This window comes from Panicum virgatum, chromosome 2K (assembly GCF_016808335.1).
Source record: "Panicum virgatum strain AP13 chromosome 2K, P.virgatum_v5, whole genome shotgun sequence".
Taxonomy (NCBI): domain Eukaryota; kingdom Viridiplantae; phylum Streptophyta; class Magnoliopsida; order Poales; family Poaceae; genus Panicum; species Panicum virgatum.
The window spans coordinates 38,878,955-38,901,477 of record NC_053137.1 but is presented as its reverse complement, the minus strand read 5'-3'; the positions used below and the strand labels follow the sequence as shown (position 1 = coordinate 38,901,477).

General features: G+C 52.2%; 1 long non-coding RNA gene across 1 annotated transcript; it reads right to left on the bottom strand.

The window, feature by feature from the left end:
- Positions 1-19,064: 19,064 nt before the first annotated feature.
- LOC120675802 lies at positions 19,065-20,824 on the bottom strand. Its single transcript, XR_005675495.1, has 3 exons — positions 19,959-20,824; positions 19,695-19,756; positions 19,065-19,586 (listed from the first exon to the last, which is right to left on the bottom strand). It is a non-coding gene; the product is annotated as an uncharacterized LOC120675802 (long non-coding RNA).
- Between the last annotated feature and the right edge of the window lie 1,699 nt (positions 20,825-22,523).

Genomic DNA, 22,523 nt, shown 5'->3' with positions numbered 1-22,523 from the left:
TCTCATCTTTCGCGTGTATACTCCTCACATCTTCTAGAGTTTATGTCCTTCACGATTGCACCCCTTTGGACGTCGTTATCTTGGAGATATCTTCGAGGAAAGGATAGGATAGGGAATCCTTCCTTAAATCTTCATTTGCTTTGCTTAATCCCGAAGTATCTTGATCTCATCTTCGTGGGCTTGGTCCTTTGGGCTCTCTTGGAGGATGGATGTGCATGAATGGGCTTCGAATTAACATAGGCTTTGGTCCTTCCTTTGGGCTTTGGCCTTCGTCTTTCTCCGTGTTAGCGCTCGATCACGGGCCTCGTCATTTCATGCTCCAAAATAGGCCAAAAACCTACAAAAACGAAGTTCCTCCAAAATATATGTGCAAATGTGAAAATGACCAATAATTAGGCCGGGGTTAGGACGGTTAGTGATTTTGATATTAAATTCATGCCATTATCAAGGATAAAACAAGGGATAAAATGGATAATTAAGGAGCGCCAACACACTTTACCTTTACTTCCATTATCAAATGGCACAAAGCGAAATATATCAAAGGAATACAAGGATAGTTGCAAATAGGATGATGTTGATTGTAACAACATGCATATCTCACATTCTATCCAACTAATTTAGCTCAAAATGCAAATAATGGCAATGTTTTCACAAGAACAAAGCCATTTATTCCAAACTTTCATGTTACAGTCATGGCTATGGATATGTTACAACAAGTTGGCTTCCCTCCAAACTATCTTACATCACTCTCTATATGCATGGTTCTACTTCTAAGAGAAGTTAAGCCTAAAAGCTTTGACGATCTAGAAGTCATCAAGGTTGCCGACTGAAGACTCGCTGCCGAGAGATGGGTCACTGTTTTGAGCTTCGGGCTCTAGACCTTCATGCTCAGAGTCAAGGTCAGAAACTCCTTCAATCTCCTCGGGATCTTCTTCTTCATTTCCCACAGGTGGTTCTGGGATTTCAGGTGGTACTGGCAGCACTTGGAGAAACTCAATGTAAACGTTAGCATCATCAAGCTCCAAAGTGAGGTCCTGGACCTGCTCCTGAAGGTACTCTACCACTATGTTGCGCTGGTTGAGAAGAGCCTCTTTTCTGTGATTTGATCCTCACGATGGGCTATCGTCTCCTCGTGCTGGGTTATCATCTCATCTCGTGCAGTAACTGCTGCCTGAAGTTTCTCTACCTGAGCAATGTGCCTATCCAACTTGCTATGGGTGACTTGTGCCTCACTAGCCAAGTGGATAATACCGCGGCGCTGTAGCTCCTGATGGCGAAGTTGGGCGTTCCTAAACCTGACCATCATACGCACCGTATCTCCTGCTGACTCTCCAAGTAAATGTGCATAGTGCTCCACTCTAAAAGTCCACTCGGGGTCATGGTAATCTGCAGCAGGGAAAAGGCTGATAGTGTACTCTGCCACTTCATTGGGATGCTGCTCGCAGAAGGTAGTAATGGCTTCCAGAGCGGCGGCTTCAATAGTGTCGGCGAAGCGGTACCCAAATGCTTCGATCTTTATAGGCTGCCAGTGGGCTCGGAACGGGTGCTATGGTATGGTCATCTTCACGGTGCAACGAGTAACTCCTTCTGCTGTGTAAGTATAGCAGTCGTACTGTGGCGGCTCCGTGTAACAAAAGAGCTGGAGAGATTCCCACAGAAGACGAGGAAAACCCTCCCAGTGGAGTCCATTGGTGTGGGCATGACCCGCACCATCCAAGGTTATGCCCGGAACATCAGCCATCTGAAACAGAAATTCAAATGGTAAGATGTCACCAAAAAGGAACACAAAAACTGTAGGAAATGATTCTTTGAAACATAAAGTTTCAAAAGAATCAAGAATGATCCAACTATAAACAAGGCTAGTTGATCACTTAGAAAATTCCTTGAACAAAAGATCAAGGGTTCAAACTCAATCTAAACTCAAGTAGTTTACCTCTCCTAGAGTTAACTAGGTTTTAGAATAAGGCACTCACCATTTCCTACTAACCATAACTAGCACTCTAAGAGTCCTTACTCAAGAAGTAAAACATTTAAGTTTTTAACAATGTATGCACGTGCCATTGCCCTCACAACCAAAAATAACTGCCAAATACCTTTGGTCTTAAGTGGTTAATTTCGGTGGCATAGATACGTCTCTCGCTATAAAATCTAACCGAGGATCCTATCCGTTCTTAGCTTATCGAACTGTGGTTAGTGGACCTGCAGAAAACACCTAGCATATAGCCACCTCACAATACCCATAAGATGTCACCCTAGGGCTTTACGATCTAAGCACAATCCTTAACGAGTCCAATGCAATTGTTTAAACTTTTTGTTGAGCACATCTTTTATTCAAAATCTTTCTAAGATTTGTTGTACCATCCGAAGTATACTAGCCTGCTCCGATACCAGCTGTGGCAGAACGACTTTGAATTGTACCAGTTTAAGTGCACTAACATCTCAGTACACTTTTATTGGCACAATCCTTAGTCTGTCGGGTAATTTCCCGATGAAACCACTAGATATCGGATCGTAACATAAGTATACATCCGCACGAAGATGAGTTAGAGATACAACAATTCCACAATATTTTATATCACATAGATAAGGAGTATATTTTACATCAAAGTTTCGAAGCTAGCAAGCCGAAGCTTTAGCTCTTACAATTTTATTCCGAAATAAGAGGTTTCATAGAAACAAACTATAAGAAAGAGGTCCTGCAGCGGAAAGTAAAACACGACTATATACAAGCGTCGTGGGGGTGATGTCATGATAAGCCCGAACATGACATCATTCATCGGAACCATAGCTGGAAGATGGTTCCCATTCCATCGTCCAACCAGCAGGTAAAGCACTAGGCCAAGTTGAACTAGTGTTTTGGTCATCGGAAAGCATTCCTGAAAACATTATCAAAAGCAAGTCTGAGTATACTAATACTCATCAAGACTGACCCGTCTAAGGGTATAACATAGCCCTTTAACTAGACATGAAAGGTTTGCGAAGGCTCTGGAGTTTGTTTTGCTAAAAAGCAACAAAGAGTATATCTTTAATTTCATATTTTAGTTTTTAGATTCTAGGTGGTTTAACCAGTCTAGGTATGCACCTATCTACACAAACATGGTAGAAGATATATTTGCATTCAACCATATTATGAATCGTAAATATTCAACTTCTTACTCTATGTGGCAAAGGGATCAAGCAGTCTCAATTTCCGCGAGAAACGGACAATTCTGAATCAAATTTCCAACCTTGCAAGGGTAAACCTAACACACACGCTTGGAGCACTGACGAGTCACTCCCAAGCAACCGTTTACTTCTCATTCCGGTTCATGGATCAGGACCACTCTCCCCGACTACAGAGAACAACTCTTCTTTGCACCCATAATTGTTGCGCAACATAACATAACTTTCAACATAAATAACTTCCTATCCCTACAAGAGAGTGGGGGTGTATGTCCATTTGCCGGGCCGATCAGCTACTAGGCTTGCCGCGTACCATATTTACGGCATGTGGCTAGTACTTTCAAACGCTTAACCACCGCTACCACACACTGCGGCCTTATCAGGTTCATCAACACAGACGAACTTCAACAAATCTGTCCATGGTTCTTACAGTGATTGCAGAAAGTAAACAATCAACTCCTATAAGCTCGCGAGTGACACGCAATTACTCGACTTCTACCGGTCCTATTAGCATAGCAACTACTCGAACTTAGATTCTAGTGTTCAAATAGTAGGTACCTAGGTTTATGCAACTAGGGTTTTCAATCAACTCCAATAACTTAAATGGACAAGCAATTAATAACGATAAGTTGCATAATTTTGAAGTAATAGGATTATGCTCCGGGGCTTTCCTGTATAAGTGTCGGTAGGGTCAGTGAAATTTGGTTCTTCCGAATCAAAGTTCGGAGCTTCTATTAGTTCGACAACGTTGGCCTGAGCTTCAGAAGAAAAATCCTCGTCTGGCTCCTGAGTGAGCTCGTAAGTTCCGTCTGTTAGCGGGGTGACTTCTATATGAAATGCAATATTTGGAAACAATTAGTGAAGTGATTGAGTATAGCTTTCCTTCACTAAAGAGTTGGAAAATAAATAACCAATAAAGTGAACATTTAAAATTTATCTTAAAAGTTGTATTTTACTGGGCAATTGTTAGGGTAGGAGTAAATATGGTGAAACTTCATAAAATAACATGGAAAAGGGATCTTTATTTCAATAAAATAATCCACAAGAAATTAAATAATTTCTTATAGACACAAATTATAATATAGGAAGAAAATTTTGAAAGTATATGTTATAGTTCACTCATGGTTTTAGAGAAATTTTGGAAAGCTTGACATGCTTCAAAGAACACATGATTCAAAGCTCACCATTAGCATTCGTCTAGAACAAGAGATACAAATTAAAAAGGCCATAAATTAATCCTATTTTTAAAATTAAATACACAGAGTTTCAGCAAAACTTCACAACATCAAATTTGTAGAGCTAATTACAAGGAAAATAACAAAATTCGTTTGGCATTTTTCTGATTTTCTACATTTTTTTAGGAATTTTGGAATTTCACTGCAAAAGAAAATAAAAGAAAAAGGATCTTTTGCATATAAAACCCTAGGAAAGATTGCGTCCTTTGCAATCAGGTCCCTGGCTGGATTAAGGAGGGGAACAGAGGGTGGCCGGCCGAATTCCGGCGACGGTGATCACCGGCGGCGAGGATTGAGTGGCCAGAGAGCTAGAGGGAGTTGAGGCACACCTATTGGTGGTTTTGGGAGGTGTTGGAATGGCCGGCGGGTGGGTCGTCGGCTGTCGTGGTGTGCAAACCCACAGCCGGGTGGCGTAGTGCACCTGCCTAAACCCAGAGGGTGAGTACTCGGGGGTTAGCTAGGATTAGCTCAATCTCAATGGTTTAGAGTGGTTCAGGCCGCCGGAGCATAATACCTTACGTCCACTGTGTGTTGTATTGCTTGTGCTCTCAAGAGGTTGAGAGTCTTGGTGTGTCTGGTGCTGAGTCCAGCGTGAGTCTGAGAATCCGTGTCTGTGTGCAGCGAGCGCCTCCCTTTTATATCTCAAGGGAGGCGCGTACATGGCCGTTGGGTCCCCGACAGGTGGGCCCGACGATGTAGTATAAAATAACATACTGTTCAGACATTATGGCATCGCAGGCAACGGAGATCTCATTTCTGGATTTCCTTGCTCTGCTCGTGGGAATCCTCCGTTCAGCATATCCATACCCTGTCTTGTCGAAACGGCGCTAGGGTGTAGCTTGCGGCGTTGCCTGCAGCATAGCTGAACGGGCCGTGTAGCTTGCGGCGTAGGCAGTATGATGAAAAGGTGTCATGCCGTCGTATCCATTTAATGCGGCAGACGGGCTCTGTGCGGATGCGACACATGCGGCTGCACTGTGTACCTCGGTAATATGCGGTCTACAGTGAGGCCTGACAAAGGCTGCCCCGCGTGCCGCGGCGGCAGAGCACGCCTCAACCACCCGCATTGAATGCGGTGGATGGGCGAGTCTTCTAGCGGAAGACCCGCGCCCGCGCCCGCGTCTGCGGGACACATGGCGCCTCCGGACCCCCCCCGGCGGTATGTTGGTTCTATGCGCGTGGGAGGTTCGGATGGACGCGGGAGGTCCCAGACCCCTATGGGGGGTCCGCGCCCTCGACTGTTGGCTAGGAGCTTCCCCTCCTCAGGGACACGTGGCGTCTCCGGACCCGTCCCAGAGCGGGGAGCGGGTCCGGGGCCATTGGCCCGGTGAGGTAAGAGCCTGACCCGTGGGGCCCGGCTGCTCCGCCCTGTATGGCGTAGTTACGGATGACTACGCGAGTCCTGCCTTGCTGCAGTAGGAGTGGGTATCCCTGCTACAGGGTACCGACAGTGGCCCCCGGGCTCATCTCGGGAGAGGTGACGAACCCGCAGGTGGGGCCACTACTGTGATTTGGCTCTACATAACTTGAAGCCTCTAGCGTTAGACTATGCATACTGCAGGAGCTTGACCGGCTTTGACCATCCATCGGGTTTTTCGCTGCCTCATCACATCGCAATGGCTTACTGACTCGTGGTCCCCACATACAGTGGTACACCTAGTCACGCGAGCGACGCTTGGCATTGTTGCAGCTGGAGTAAACGGAATATTTACCACCAGCGCAGTTCCCGAAAGGCCCGGTCATGCCAGCGCTTTATGCGCGCACGTCAACTCAGCTTCCGCCTCGCTTCGCGCGCGGTCGACGGTCCAGATCCCGCCTTTTCACACATTTGTTTGTTACCCGCCCTCCCTAACAGGTGGGCCTGGCCCCCTTGTCATGGACTGGGCGGTTAACACTAGGCGTGAGCGTCGCTTAGGTTCCAGCGATGGTTCCGGGGCGCGTCGGTTGGGTCAGGCTTCATAAAGGGACGAGATGTTCGTGGGGGTGCGGCCCTGTGTCATCCTCTTCCGCCACTTCTTTGTCCAGGTGAAGTCCGGGAATGGCAAGGATGAAGTGGGGGCGTACTACTTCCAGACGAGGAGCGACTTGCGGACGCCCTACATCCCCGGGCTTACTGGCGGGAAGTGGGAGGATTGGCGCAAGGAGTGGGTAATCGCCACCACCGAAGCCAACGAGCGCCTCATCATGCCGACCGGGGGACCCGCCTCCGACCGCCAATCCTGGAGGGCCAAGCCGTCCCTGCGGTCGGAGTTCGACTCCATGCTGAACAAGATCAGGGCACTGCCGGAGGGCGGCCTCACCACGCTGCATGTGCTCGGGGACTTCCTGAAGCGCTGGATTGCCCCTCTGAAGCAATGGCCGCGTCCTGCCTGGAACTTCACCGGGCCCCAAGACTGCAGCAGGACCCACCGCGAGGAGGACAGTGATCTGACCCAGGAAGCCCTGGAGGTCCTAGTGCAGGCAGTGACGGGGGAGATCTTCGTCCCGAAGCACCGGATCCTTCCTCAGGGTGTCATTCCTCTCTGCGAGGACTCACGCCTGAGGACTGCAGTGCTGGCCACCCTGCCGACCCTTGACGACGGTGGGCTAGTAGCGCGGCAAACTGGGGGCAACCCGGACCGTGGGATCTGGATCCCTAGTGCGTCCAGGGAACAGGCCGTGCCGAGTGCCGCGGGGTCTGGCCCTTCTGCCAAGGGCAAGCAGGCCGTGGCTGGTAGCTCCACCGCGAGCGGTCCCAGCCAGGCCCGGAGCAGCTCCGGCGCATTGTCGGATGAAGCGAGCCGGCGCAGGTTGCACCGCGGCGACGGGACCCTATTTATGGAGTCTGCCGCAAAGCGTCAGAGGACCGCTGAGGACGTGGGCCAGGGTAGCCCCCGGCCCCCCGGCTCTCGCGGGACTCATGGAGTAGACACGCCTCCACCACCACCGCCGGGAGGCGCCTCCCCCCGACAGCAACAACAGCAGCCACGAGGTGCACCTTCGCCGCCGCCACGGCAACCACCACCACCGCCGGGAGGTGCCTCTCTCTGGTAGCAGTTGCAGCAGACACTTGGTGCGGCTCCGCCACCGCCAGGGCAGCAGTAGTAGACATGAGCTGCGCCTCCGCCGCCGCCTCGGGAGCAGCAGCAGCCGCCGCCACCACCACCGCCACCACCAGGGCACCAGCAGCAACAGCAGCCTCCACCACCACCGCCAACACCAGGGCGGCAGCAGCAGCAGCAGCCGCAGCAGTGGCCTCCACCACCACCGCCACTACTAGGGCAGCAGAAGCAGTCGCCCAGCCTCCGCGGACGCTGGAGACCCGGCGCTTCAGGGTAAGTGTTCTTCCGTTCACTCCCCTTATTCTCGGTGCTTCGCTTTTTGCTGAAGGCTTCTTCTCTTTGTTTGCCATGGCCTCACGCCCAGGCAGCTCTTCCACCGCCGCTGGCTCATCAGCGGGGGTCTAGGCGACCGGGGCCTCGGCGGCAACGGCGGGAGCGACGGCGGGTGCAGGGAGCTCGGGTGCGGCGGCTTCCGCTAACCCGATGGCACCCAACGCGGTGGCGGCGGATACGCCAGCGCCAGGCGAGCAACACCCGACGCGGTGGCGGCGGATGCGCCAGCGCCAGGCGCAGCCACACCTGACGCGGTGGCCCCTGAGGTCCCGGCTACGGTAGCAGTCGCTCCGACACCGGGCTTGGTGACGACGAGCACAGCGGCAGCGGGCGCAGCCACGGCGAGCACCTCGGTACCCGAGGTCCCGATGTCTATGCCGGAAGTCCCCACCCCCAGCTCCGAACCTGCAGCAAAGGAAAAGCTGGAGGTGGTCTCTAGTAGGCGGCTCCTGCAAGGTCCCCAATAGGAGGATGCGGTCCCCTTCCCCAGGTGCTGGTCCGGGTCCGGCAGACGATCGAAGAGGCGACCTCTACCGCCGAGGCGGCATTCCGGCTGGAGTGGGTTGCTCTAGAGAGCGAGCGTCAGCACCTCGGCGACTGGCATATCCGCCTGGAGGAGTGAACGAAGGCCGAAGCCTCCCGTACTGCCGCCGCCCGGTCCGAGCTTGAGGCCGACCTTGAGTCCTACAGGAAAGGCCTCCGGAATGTGTTCGACCGGGAGTTTGCGGTGACGAGACGGGAAAAAGCGTTGGCGCTGCGGGAGGAGGCTATTGCTAAGGAGGAGGCCAGCCTCGCGGCCCTGTGATCCGAGTTCGTGTCTCGCAGCCAGGGACTCGAGGTCCGCAAGCTGGAGCTCGACAATCTCTCCGAGTCTCTGCACCAATGGCGGCAGGAGCTGCAGGAGACTGCCAGCCAGTAGGCCGTTGCCGAGATAGAGCTCGAGGGGGGAGAGGAAGTCCCTTGCCTGGCGGGAATCCCTCACCTGGTGGCGGAGTACATTCTGACTTGCCTCCGGAGCCATGACCCAGCCATCTCGCTAGCCCCGTCGTCGATGGTCCAGTGGCGGAGGCCGAGGGCACCACTCGGGAAAGCATGCAGGATGTCGTCGAATTCGTAGCCGCTTATTTCAAGCGGGAGCCTGCAGATTCCTGAGCAGGACCATCACAGCAGGCGATCTTTTGTTTTTTGTGTTATGTAAAAAACATTGTACTTGTTGAAACTTTAATAGAAGAAAATTTCAACTTAGCTGTTTATCAGTTGCTCTGGTTTGCGGTATGCAGCACCCCGGCGCCCTGGCCCCCGGCGGTATCTACCATCGGAGCCGAAGAAGACACTCCGGACCCCCGTATGAGGTTGAGCGAGCGTCCTTGGGCATAGCTGTAGCATAAATTGCAAGTCAAACGAGCGACTTGTTCCCTGTATAGCAGAAAAAACTACAGAGTGGAAAATCGAACTCGCTGGAATGGTAGTAATGATACTGCAACTTAGCTTTTTGACGCATGCAGAATCGATCTGTGGTGTCTGGCTCAAAGCGAACGCTCCGGGCCCCCTGGGAGACAGGCTCAGTTGTTTTGAGTCTGTCTACCACTGAGACTGGACCTCGATCTGCATGTGGTCTTAGAGCGGATGCCGGGACCCCCTGGTAGGTAGGCTCAATAGTTTGAGGCTAGCTACCACCAGCCAAGGCCTAACCTGCATACCACTCAAAGTCAAAGCTTAGTAGCAGGCCCGCGGTACTTATTCTGGACCGGCGCCCAACCTAGTATGAGGTCCGGGGCTCCGGAAACGCAGGTCCAGGCAGCTCAATGCTTGTTACAGAGTGGTGGAGTGTGTAGGCTTAGGGTACAGAACCAGGCTAAGGCGCTACACAGGGCTCGGACCACTTCAGGAAACAAACACGACTTTACCGGACCCGGCTCCGACGTTCCGGACCCCTCTCTAGCAGTGAGTGAGGTCATTCTGTCGTACCCGATCCTTTGAGATATGGAGCTGGAACTGCCGTGTAGGACTTAGGAAGCCAACCCTTGAGCTAGAACGAAGTCCAGGCCCCTAATTACCCAGCTCCGCGTACTAGAGTACTCGTTACAGGGTGGTGGAGTGTGTAGGCTTTGGGTATAGAACCGGCTAAGCGGCTACACAGGAATCCGGACCACCCCAGGAAACAAGGACCCCCTCTCCAGAGCAGGTCCCTAGGGGTCCGGACCCCTCTTCCAGCAACAAGGGGGTCCGAACCTGTACGGCAGTCCGGCAACTCAATACAAATCTTAGCTGTAGCGACAAGAGTGGGAGTCCACGCGGTGGTTAGAAAGGTAAAAACTCGAGAATCGAAATGCGAAATAAAATTTGACACAAAGACAGAACTGGGGGCAAATCTTTCCTTTGCAACTTGATATACTTGGCTTGCGCAATGGATGCCAGAGACCGGGTTTATGAGGGCGGACCTCTACCGTTCTGGGCCGCGCGTTAATGTTAGCCGAATGTGCGATGGATGCCAGAGGCCGGGTTTACGAGGACGGACCCCCACCGCTCTGGATCGCACGCTAATTCTATCTTATTACAAAGGAAAAATTCATTTTCCTGCTCTACCTAAGTGTAAAACTTACGCAGATGCTCTATGTTCTATGGGTTGGGAAGCGGCACCCCTTTTTCTGTGGCAAGGCGAACGCATTCGGGCCGGCATACTTCTGTAACCTTGAAGGGACCCTTCCAGTTGGGGGAGAGTTTGTGGAGCCCTGCTCGGTTCAGAATCCGCCTTAGGACGAGGTCCCCGGCCCGGAGCTCCCTACTGTGCAAAAACCGTTGAAGATAGCGCCTGAGCGCCTGGTTGTAGCGTGCATTTCGGATTGCTGCTCGCCACCTTCGTTCGTCAACGAAGTCCACATCGTCACACCGCAGTTGTTCCTGCATGGATTCGTTAAAAGCCTGGACCCGTGGTGAGCCCAGGTGAATTTCCGGGGGAAGGCATGCTTCAGCCCCGTAGACCAGGAAGAATGGGGTCTCCCCGGTGGCTTGGCTGGGTGTGGTCCGGTTGCCCCATAGTACGCATGGAAGCTCATCAACCCATTTTGCACCATGCTTCTTCAAGCAGTTATAGCTACGGGTCTTGAGTCCCCTAAGGACCTCTGCATTCGCTCTCTTGACCTGTCTACTGCTGCGGGGATGTGCCACGGACGCAAAGCATAGCTGGATGCCGATGTCCTCGCAGTACTCTTGGAAGAGTCTGCTTTTGAATTGGGTCCCGTTGTCTGCGATGATGCGCCTTGGGACGCCAAATCTACACACAATGGACTTGAGGAATGCGACTGCTGATTTTTTGGTGATGCTCACCACTGGGGTAACCTCCGGCCATTTTGTGAACTTGTCAATGGCAACGTAGAGGAACCGGTACTCGCCGACGGCCCGGGGGAACGGCCCTAGGATATCCACGCCCTATACGGCGAATGGCCAAGAGGGCAGGATTATTTGCAGAGCTTGAGCCGGTGTGCATTTGCTTTGCATGGAACTGGCATGCTTTGCAGGACCTTACCAGCTCAGCCCATCCTGGAGTGCTGTCGGCCACTAGAAGCCATGCCGAAAGGCCTTACCAACAAGCGTGCGAGATGAGAAATGACTTCCACACTCGCCTCCATGGATCTCCGCGAGCAACTCACGGCCCTCTCCCTGGGAAATGCACCGTATGAGGAAACCATTGGCGCCACGGCGGTAGAGATCCCCTTCTACCACCGCGTAGCGTTTAGCCAATCGTACTATGCGCTCAGCGGACACATCGTCATTAGGAAGTATATTGTCTTTCAGGTAGTCCCGGATCTCAGAGATCCATGCATCGGGACTTCCCTGAGCAGGTGGGAGCGGCTCTATGAGGTCTCCAGGGTCCTCAACAGAGCACACAACCCAGGGCGGGAACCACAGATGGAATGCCGCCGGGACCGCTAGCTTCGAGGTGCTAGCTTGATCCCCTTCACCCAGTTTGGCAGGTTATGCGGTAGGTCTCAGCAACCGTCTTTCGAAGGCATCCTCGGGCACGGATGCCCAGGTAGATGCTCTCGCAGAGAGATCATCTGCTGCTGAGTTGAATTCGCGGGGAACATGTTGCAGTTCCAAGGCGTCGAAGTCCCTTTCGAGCTTTCTTACGTGAATGATTAGCTGGGGATTATTGCAGCTGCAATCCCCCCGGACCTGCTTGATGATTAGCTGATAATCTCCCTTCACCAGAAGCTGCCGGAGCCCCAGAGACAGGGCTTGTGTCAGGCCAAAGATCAAAGTTTCGTACTCTGCCATGTTGTTGGTGGCCTTGAACTCAAGGTGCACCATGTACTTCAGCTGATCTCCGTTTGGGTCGATGAGGACCACACCAGCTCCAGCCCACTGTTTGCGGACGGACCCGTCGAAGAAGACTGTCCAGTGGGGCTCGGTGAACACTGCTGTCCTGACTTCCGGCTCCGGGGGTCCGGCGTTGAGGTCCGGACCCCCAGAATTGCTTGGGGAAGGAGTCCATTCTGCTATGAAATCAGCCAGGATTTGGCTCTTGACAGCATGGCGGGGCTGAAAGTCCAGCTGGAACTCAGCCAACTCTGGTGCCCACTTGGCGATGTTGCCCGTGGCGTTGGAGTTGTGCAGGATCGCTCTTAACGGGTAAGAGGTCACTACGACAACTCTGTGTGCCTGAAAGTAGTGGCGCAGTTTCCTGGACGCAATAAGTATGGCATAGATAAGCTTATGCGTCTCAAGATACCTGGCCTTTGCCTCGTGGAGGACTTCGCTGATGTAGTAGACTGGCTTCTGGATGGTCCGGACCCTGGCCACCGGGTCCGGCTCGGCCTTGTCTACAACGTCAGGTCCTTGGGCCCCAATGGTTCTGGGTTCCCACTGGGACGAGGCTCCTCCGGACCCCTTGTCTGGGGTCTGGACCTTCAGACAGAGGAGTGGTAGCCGGATCCCCATGTCCGTGGCCCGGCTCACCATCCCTGACCGGAGGGACCCTGGTGTCCCCCTGGCGAGCTTGCTCCGTCCTCTCGGCGACCAGCACCATGCTGCTGACCGCCTCTGCAGACGCAGCGAGATACAAAAACGTCTCACCTGGCTCTGGAGCCACCAATACTGGCAGTGAGGTGAGGCGCTCTTCAGTTTCTGGAAGGCTTGTTCAGCCTCTTCAGTCCAAGTGAATGGATCAGACCTCCTCAATAGCTTGAAGAAGGGGAGGGCCCTCTCAGCTAGCCTCGAAATGAAGCGGCTAAGAGCGGCCAGAGATACAGCAAGCTTCTAGACATCCTTGATGCGGCCAGGAGGCCTCATCGCCTCGATCGCCTTGATCATGGCTGGGTTCGCCTCGATGCCTCGATGTGAGACCAGAAAACCCAATAGCTTCCCTGCCGAGACGCCGAAAATGCACTTCTCGGGATTCAGCTTCGTGCGCGTGGTGCGCAGTCGGTCGAAGACGAGGGATAGGTCCTCAACTAGTGTTGACCCTACCTTAGTCTTGACTACAATGTCATCGACATACACCTCAACTATATCTCTAATTAGATTACAGAAAGTTTTGTTCATAGCTCGTACAAACGTGGGTAAGCATTCCGCAGACCATAAGGCATGACAATATAGCAATAAAGTCCATCCACTGTTACAAAAGCAGTATGTTTCCTATCCTCCCTAGACATATGAATCTGGTGGAAACCAGAGTATGCATCTAGGAAAGACAAAAGGTCACACACGGAGGTGGAGTCCACAATCTGATCGATACGTGGAAGAGGATAGGGGGTCTCTAGGACATGTCTTGTTGAGGCTGGTGTAGTCGATGCACATCCGAAGCTTCCTGTTGGCCTTTTGGACGACGACCGGGTTGGCCAACCACTCGGGGTGGTAGACCTCCTCGATGAAGCCAGCGTGTAGCAGCTTGCGGACTTCTTCACGGATGAAGTTCTGCCGCTCTACGGACTGCTTCCAAGGCTTCTGGCGTACCGGCGTGGCGTCGGGGTAGATCCTCAGATGGTGCTCGATCACTTCCTTGGGGATCCCGGGCATCTGTGACGGTTCCCAGGCGAACACATCCACATTTGCCCAGAGGAAAGTGATGAGCGCGTCTTCCTATTTCCCCTCCAGGTTTCCCGTGATGCGGCTGGTCCTGGAAGAGTCCGCTCGATCTGCACGGTCTTCACGGGAACATCATCCGGATCAGACGGCTGAACCTTAGGTGCCTTTGCGGGCGCCCTGGATCGCGAGGTGGATGGGTCCTCCTCGGAACGTGCAGCCTCTGCCGCCAGAGCATGTAGTTTCTCAACTACTGCGACGGCAGCAGTGCGGTCACCCCGCACGGTGAGGACGCTGGCAGGGGAAGGCATCTTCAGGACCAAGTACCCATAATGGGCAATGGCCATGAAGCGGTAGAGGGCCGGCCTGCCAATGATGGCATTGAACGGGAGGTTCACCTCCGCAACATCGAACTGGACGCTCTCTGTGCGGAAGTTCTCCTCGGTCCCGAACGTGACCGGCAAGGTGATGCTCCCCAGAGGGAACACCGGATGTGAGCCCACTCCGGAGAATGGGGGAGAGGGAGCCAGCTTGGACTCCGGGATCTGTAGCTGCTTGAACGCTGCATAGCTGATGATGTTGAGGCCAACCCCACCGTCAATCAGCACGTGATAGAGCCTGATGTTGGCTATTACAGGGGCGGTGACTAGAGGTAGTACACTAGCCCCGGCCATATTCTCCGGGCAGTCAGATGGCCCGAAAGAGATGGTGGTGTTCCTCCACCTATGGTGCGGCGCCGCCTTCGGGACCCCCGGCTTCGCCGAAAGGACCTCTCGGCGAAGGGTCTTCACGTCTTGCCAGGAGACAAGCTCCCAGCTTCCGCCGTACATTACGTACAGTTTCTTGCGGCAGTCCTCGTTGTCGGAGTCGGAGTTGTCGTGGCTGTAAACGCCCTTCAGCTCCCGAGCGGGGGATTGGTACCCCAGCTCCTTCTCCCCGGCAGCGGTCTCGCTGTCGAAGGCTTTCTCCTTGCCAGACCGCTGGCGAGGAGGGGGTGATCCATCCTTGGATCTCGCGGCAGTCAGCGGCGCTGTGGCGAGGAGGAGGTGAGCCATCCTTGGATCTTGCGTTAGTCAGCGGCGCTGTGGCGGGCGGTGGGATGAACTGGGCATGAACCCCCGTTGCCACCTTGCGGGCGCGGGCACTTGCCATGCGCATTATGGCCCCCAGCCGCTGCCGCAGCAGCTAGTGCCGTTGCTGCAGCGACTGGAGCGCCGGGATGTGGCTCCCCGCGACCCCGGTTCTTGTTCTTCTTTTTCTTGCCACCGCCCTAGACGGTAGCCCTGGAGCCACAAGTCTTGGCGTCTCCGTCTTGGTGGGCTGAGCGCCATGCGCGGCCCTCAGCGGCCCTGGCACACTTGTCAGCCAGGGAGAAAAGCGTGGTAACGCTTTCCACCTCGTGCATCGCCAGTTTCTCGAGCATCTTCTCATCACGTACCCCCTGACGGAAAGCAGTAATGATAGATGCGTCAGAGATACGAGGAATGGTACCCCGTACCTTGGTGAAGCGCGAGATGAATGCCCAGAGCGTCTCTCCGGGTTTCTGCCTCACGGCGTGGAGGTGAGCCTCCACACCATGCTGCTGATACGCACTGGCGAAGTTCGCAGTGAACCTCGCACATAGCTCCTCCCAGGAATGAATCGTCCCAGGAGAGAGGTTCATGAGCCAAGTCCGAGCTGGCCCAGTCAAGGCTACATGAAAGTAGCTCGCCATGACAACGTCGTTGGCACAAGCTGCTGTGATGGCGGTAACGTACACCTGCAGGAATTCCGACGGATTAGTGGTACCGTCGTACTTCTCCGGCAGGTGCGGGCGGAACTTGGACGACCATGCCACTGCGCAGAGGTGATCCACCAGTGCAGCGCAGCCCACCCCAGCCACCGGGGTGCCCGCCTGTATCCGGGCGTTTCCCAGAGGCTTAGGCGCCGCTGCATCCAAGTCGGCGTTGAGGTTGTGGCCCTCAATGTTGAGGCGGCGTTCTCGCGCCCTTTCCACGGAGATGCGGGCGTCCTCACCCGCACGCCTGCGGTTGAGCTCCGCCCGCAGGTCTTCTGTTCGCGCACCCTTCAATGTGGGGGAGCGCACGGATGCCGACGCACCGCCCTGGCGCCGATGGTAGGGTACCACCGCATTGCCAGGCAGAGGTCGTTGCCCAGAACTGGGGGAGGCCTGAGCCAGACGGAGGAGATGGTCAACGTCGTCCCGCCACTGCCTCAGGGCGACTGGCGAGGCTGCAGCAGTCGGAGGGTTGCGAAGCAACTCCCTAGTTGCTGCCAGTGCTCCGCCGCTCGCAGCTTGTGAGGGGGCCCTTGACGGGCGCCCTGACTCTTACCGACGTGCAGCGCGCGCCGCCGCCGATGGTGGCTACTCCACGGGCACGGTTGCCCCTGGCGCAGGAAGGCGAGAGGCGTGTGGCGCGGATGACGCTACACCCTCCGTCATCTCCACGTCGTCGTCGTGGTGGGAGTGCTCAACCACCGACCATGGAGACGAGCAAGAGATGAACTGAGACCAGCTAAATTTTCCCCTACCTGGCGCGCCAAATGTCGTAGTGTGCAAACCCACAGCCGGGTGGCGTAGTGCACCCACCTAAACCTAAAGGGTGAGTACTCGGGGGTTAGTTAGGATTAGCTCAATCTCGATGGAAGAACACGAAGAACACAGCAGGTTTAGAGTGGTTCGGGCCGCCGGAGCGTAATACTCTACGTCCACTGTGTGTTGTATTGCTTGTGCTCTCAAGAGGTTGAGAGTCTTGGTGTGTCTGGTGCTGAGTCCAGCGTGAGTCTGAGAATCCGTGGCTGTGTGCAGCGAGCGCCTCCCTTTTATATCTCAACGGAGGCGCGTACATGGCCGTTGGGTCCCCGACAGGTGGGCCCGACGATGTAGTATAAAATAACATACTGTTCAGACATTATGGCATCGTAGGTGACGGAGATCTCATTTCTGGATTTCCTTGCTCTGCCCGTGGGAATCCTCCGTTCAGCATATCCATACCCTGTCTTGTCGAAACGGCGCCAGGGTGTAGCTTGCGGCGTTACCTGCAGCGTAGCTGAACGGGCCGTGTAGCTTGCGGCGTAGGCTGTATAATGAAAAGGTGCTGTGCCGTCGTATCCATTTAATGCGGCAGACGGGCTCTACGCGGATGCGGCACATGCGGCTGCACTATGTACCTCGGTAATATGCGGTCTACAGTGAGGCCTGACAAAGGCTGCCCCGCGTGCCGCGGCGGCAGAGCACGCCTCAACCACCCGCATTGAATGCGGTGGATGGGCGAGTCTTCCAGCGGAAGACCCGCGCCTGCGGGACACGTGGCGCCCCCGGACCCCCCGGCGGTATGTTGGTTCTACATGCGTGGGAGGTCCGGATGGACGCGGGAGGTCCCGGACCCGACCCCTATGGGGGGTCCGAGCCCTCGGCTGTTGGCTGGGAGCTTCCCCTCCTTAGGGACACGTGGCATCTCCGGACCTGTCCCAGAGCGGGGAGCGGGTTCGGGGCCATTGGCCCGGTGAGGTAAGAGCCTGACCCGTGGGGCCCGGCTGCTCCTCCCCTTATGGCGTAGTTACGGATGACTACGCGAGTCCTGCCTTGCTGTAGTATGAGTGGGTATCCCTGCCACAGGGTACCGACATCAGCGATGAGCAGCAAGCGGCGGCGGAGGAGGTCGACGGTAAGGGGTCTCCGGTGAAGGATTGGTGGCGGGGAGTGGGGTTTCAGCTTCACTGGATCGTGGTGTAGTTCGCACGGGGTTCGTGGTGGTCGGGGGAGGCCTGAGGCAGTGGGTCCACGGCAGACAGGAGCTTGCCGGCGATGGAAAAAGGGGCGGAGCGGGGTTGGCCGGCAATGGGGCTCGTCCGAGACTTTTATAGGCCAAAGTGAGAGAGGATGAGCACAAGGAAGGGCCTGGGGATGTACTTGTCAGGAGGAGGAGCAAAAATGGTGACGGCACCGGTGTGTCCATGGGCGCCGGTGAGGTGTCGCGAGCAGAGAGCTTCGGGGCGGCGTGCCGCAAGCTTGTCAGGCCAGCAAGAGGAGGTGGAGGAATTGCGGGACTTCATGCGCGACACGTGGATGGCGGCGAGGCGGTTCGAGGGTTTCTTTCCGGTGGCGCTCGTGTTCGCCGGATTTGGAATACCGCGGCGGCGAGCTGCGGCGCGGCGTGGAGAGCAGGGAGGACGCCATCGAGAGGGGTGTGGAGCCAGAGGGAGTCGGGGAGAGGCAGGTGGCGCCCCAACGGCGGCGTAGGCGCCAAGCCGCGGCGGGAAACTAGCGGTGGCCAGCCCTGTTTCCCAGTCGGCAGGAGGTAGAAGATGAAGTGGGGGCTCTATTTGCAAAATCAGAAAAGTTCAGGGACTTGACTGTAAACTTAAATTATCCACTGATCTAGGGCTCAAATGAAAAAGTGCCAAAAATGAAAGTTGTTCAGTTTTTCAAGATCTACAACTTTCATGTTGTGAAAATTTTCATTAGATCAAAGGATTTTGAAATATTTTGAATGGTTTGAAAGAGTTTGAATTAATAAAGGAAAATACCTTTTTGGTAGCAAATTACAACATATTTGGGACTTATTTGCAACAAAGCTGTCAAAGTAATGATTACTATCATCTTTGCAAGAAAGTCCTTCAAAAATTTGAAATTACTTCCTAAGTTAAAACTTTTTGCAAAAAGGGGCTAGTAATTTTTCACAATTACACATATGCCCTTAATATGTACTGAAAATTTTTAACTAGCAAACAAGGATAAACACACAATGCACATAGGGATGAAAACGGTCGGGATCGGTCGGGAAAATTGCCCAACCACTTCCGTTTTTATATTTTTATTCGGGAACGGAAACGGAAACGGAAAAGCTCGGTCGGGAAAACGAAATCGGTTATTTGGGATATCGGAAACGGTACAATTCGATCGAAAACATGCCGATAACGATCGGGAACGGTACTTAAAAACGGGAATAACAAATCATATAACCCTTGATACATTGAACTCAACATAAAGAATATAACTAGATATTACAGTAGCACTAAATACATACATGATGACAACGACAAAGTCACATATGTTTGTAAGTTGAACATAGACAAATATGATTAGGTACTTACATGTTCATCGAACACTATGTCTATAGTTCATACAAGGCATTTTATGCTCGCGCCGAACCATAGTAAAAACTAAAAAGAACGAGACTATCTTTCGCCAAATGCATGGCTAAAAAATAAAGAATTAAATAACCAAAGTATAATGACGATGACTATGATTGGGGTCCATTTTCACGTTAAGCTAGCAAGGATAATAATCAAATAGTAAAAAAATCAATATATAAAAAATCTGGATCAAATCACGATGCTCCTAGTCCTAGGCCCTGGTATCCTACTATCCTATCTACTGCTCGGCTTCGATTGTCGTTCAATGCGGCAGGCCCGGCAGCAAGTACACACCATCCAGCCCACTTAGCAAAGAGCCAGAGAGACATCTGCACCGGCTCTTATCGGTAGTAGAAGCATTAGTTTTGTACCACCTCGTGAAGGCAAAGGAGAGTGTGGCAATGGACTCGCTATATAAGCGGCCAGTGGCTCCGAAATGTTGTAACTCTCGCTGCCAAGCTCCATTCGTCTTGGGCCTCCATAGACTTGTGGGCTGTTGGCTCGACTGAATAAATATAAAATATGGGAACTAAAACGGGAACAAAACGGTTATTCCCGGATGGAAAACGGGATCCGAGGAAACGGTCAGGAAAAACGCAAAATCTTGCAGCTGAAAGCTGTCTCAAAGCTTGCTATCGTCTTGTCTAGTGACCTACATTCAACCATTTGTGAACATCCGATCAGAAATTTAAGCTAAAACTGTTGTAATTTCAAACATGGACCAGACATTAAGGTAAAGAAAGAGAATGTCAACACGTACTGCACATCACGATGAGCATCTTGAACTTCTAAAATATCCCTGCAATCTTGTTTTGCTTGGATCTGGTAGCAAATAATAATGAAATGAGGTATCGACAATGATTCTGCGCATGGCATTGTATTAACCGTAGGGTACTGAATGTTATAACACTGGCTACTTGTGGGGGTCGACCGGTTGGTGCCACAATAGAAAGGCATGAACAGACTACAAGTCTACTGCTCTGGAATGCTTGCAGAAGAATTAGGAGGGACAGAAACGATGTACCTTCTTAGAACCGCACTCTGCAGCAACTGGCATGTTGCTTCCCTCTACATTAGCATTTGGTCTAGCAATCTTGCTTGCCTCTGGCAGCGTCCACATTCTGGAACAAACTATCATTACAAATGTAAGGAAGGACAGATCATTCCGTTCACTAATCGAGTAGCATTACATTCAAAGCAAATTAACTTAGTTGAATTGCTGAAACAAAACCAGATGTCCGTATAGTGGTTACACTGTTACAAAGGGAAACCTATAGAAGAGACTACAAATCCGTAATCAGACCAAATTGGCAAAAGAAAAATGTCCCGATGTGGCAACCAACTAAATTCGCAGTTCATGGGACAATAAAACCCATGGAAAAATAAAATCGAGGCTCGACAGCAATCGTATAGCTGCATCATCACGAAGCAAAGCAAGCAAAGCCCCTCCGACGCGGCGGACTCCGGGGGATGTGGGAGCAGGGAGCGGGCGCAGGTGCCCCGCTGATCGCTTCACGGCTCCCCCTCCGGTGCTATTCCCACTGCCGCCGGTGGTGTTGCCAGAGCAGCCATGCGCCGACAGCGCCGTTACTGCGCATGAGGCCGACGGGGGTGCGGGAGGGGGAGGACGGGTGCTGCCCTCGGGGCATGAATGGGGGAGAGGGAGCCAGGGTGCTTGGGCGCCACTCCGCGACCCCATGCTTGGAGCTCCTCCGCGCCTGGATGGAACTTGGAAGGAAGGAGGCGGGCCGCTGCATCTGCCATGGAAAGCGAGGGATGGATGGGATGGGGAGGGAATGGGTGGCACGCGGATGGAAAGAGATGGGACTCAATCATCGAGCAGGCGTGATTTTTGCGGGAGATGAATCTGGGTATACACGGGCGGGTATAATCGCGCGTGGTGAGAAAAAAAATCAGTTTTAGCGGAAACATTTTAGAACGTTGAGTTTTCGTCGGTCTGCAGTCTGTCGGACCGAATTCCTCAGCTGTCAGGTGGCTCCGCTAAGAGAGGTATGGCTAATTTCTCTTGGTGAAACATGTACTCAATTGTTTTGGATACTTATAATATAAAATTTTATATCAAATACGGTATAGGTAGGTTCGAGTAGTACTTTTAATTAAATTTTAAAACAAATATGAATATAAATTCTGATATTATCAAATACGAACGCAGAATGAACACCTCGGATTCAGATATTATTCGATATCTAAGATAATATTTATCTATTTTCTTTATCGGTAGTTTTAGAGTGCAAAATCATTATACATGTACAAACTAAAGTTTTACAGATGAAGATAGTTTATTTATCCACAAATATTTTAATATATAAATACTAAAAATAAAAGTAGAAACAAAAATATATTTAATAATATATATAAACAATTTTTGTTAGTATATAAATAAATGATTAAAAATTACAGATAAATAGATAAAATGAGAATATTTAAAAGTAAAACCTATCTTTTTATATCTTTATTATAAAAATTTGTTAACATGGGTTATGAGAAATGAGTATAACTTTTCAAATAATTTTTAGAAAAATATATATCTATAGTGTCGGAGTTTAATATGAATGGGGAATTGAAAGAAAACATAAATAAAAATCTAATTCAAATGTATCCACTTTACCACTATATTAAATTCGAATTTAGATACACAGCTGGACTGGGGCCAGCTGGCCCCTGCTAGGCCAGGTCAGTCGTGCAGCTGGACCAGCTGCCGGCTTGCTTGAGCCTGGGCGCCTCGCTGCCAACAACTCTGGCTCCTTGTCGCCGCCCCGATCGCCTGGCTGCATGCTGCTAACCTCAGAGCATGGCTAATGGTCTGCGCCGGCCGCTAGCTGCAAGAGTGCCGGATCATCATGTACGGTGGCGGACCCCACAAGCATTTATAATGCATAGCAGTGAGAGCATGAAGTGTTTGCACCAGCTCCCAGCGAGCGTTTGCTCGTCGCTTCTCCACTCTCTCTCCTACTTTCTCTCTCCATGTAGGATCTCCTACTTTCTCTCTTCATGTAGGATCTCGTTCGCTCTTCACCCACCCATAATACTTGCTCTCAACGCTTCTGAGCGAGCCCCTAGGACCACGTGTGTGTGCGCGCAGCGCGTTGGGCTGTGCTGCTACTGCTCTTGCTTGTCCCTCACAAACAGAGAAGAACTGAGGGGAAGAACAAGCACCTGAATCCAATCATCAAATTAAAAAAAAATACTCATTCAAAACTTGAGCCATAGATCCACAACTACTACACCTAAGTACCTAACAGATCTAAGAATGAGTTTGCAAAAAAGATCGAGTAAATCTCGTGAAATCACTCAAAAAACACCTGAAAACCCCGCAATAAATAAATATGCTTAGGATGAAACAAAATGACACGAATTTGATCTTTGTATTACTTCAGAAGATCCGGTTTCAAGCCACTCCTAGCATCACTGAAAGTTTGGATGGCAAAAAGCTCAAACAGAGAGCCACTCCTCTCTCTCCCTCTCAAACCCTAATAAATCTCTCACGACAACATGAGAGGATCTCCACCGAAGAGATCGCTGCCCCATTAGCTATATATATATATATATATATATATATATATATATA